Consider the following 687-nt stretch of genomic DNA (forward strand, 5'->3'; position numbering starts at 1 on the left):
TAAATTGAAATTATATTAAAGTAAAATTTTACCAAGTTAAAATAAAGTAAACTAAAATAGGACAAAATTATCTATCAAAAAGGAAAAGAAAGTAAAACAAACCTAAATAAAATAAAATTCGACTACATTAAACAGCTTAAATAAATAATATAAAAAACACTAAATTAAATAAATTGTGTGAAATTAAATTAATATAAATTAACTAAAATTAAATTAACTTCAATCTTGAACGTATGTATTTGCATGTAAGACTGCATTTGTACAGATAAACGTAGGCACACAAGCACATACATACGTACATAATGACAAGTAAAAGAAAAAAATGTAGCATGCGATAAAATTTTGTAGGCAGAGAGCTAATGTTAGGATTAACTTTTATTTTAGGTCCTCGCCAGGCAGGGGTGTCAGTAGGGGCCTCTATATATGTATATATATATGCAAGCGAGGAAAAGTAAGCGCATACTTACATGCATGTAAACATCATATCGGCATATACAGGGTGTCCCAGAAGTAACGTGCCAAACTTTAGGGGAAGGTAGGTGGGGGGGTGAGCTCCCTGATAAACAAAAAATGTTCAGGTAAAAGTGTCACCGTTTTTGAAATATTTAAATTTTTTCGAATTTAAAAAAAAACGTGCCTATTCATGTGTTTTCTTTAACTGCAACTACAAACCGGGCAATACTTAGT

Source organism: Rhagoletis pomonella, unplaced genomic scaffold, assembly GCF_013731165.1.
Source record: "Rhagoletis pomonella isolate Grant_MI unplaced genomic scaffold, Rhpom_1.0 Rhpom_scaffold_00175, whole genome shotgun sequence".
NCBI classification, from domain to species: Eukaryota; Metazoa; Arthropoda; class Insecta; order Diptera; family Tephritidae; genus Rhagoletis; species Rhagoletis pomonella.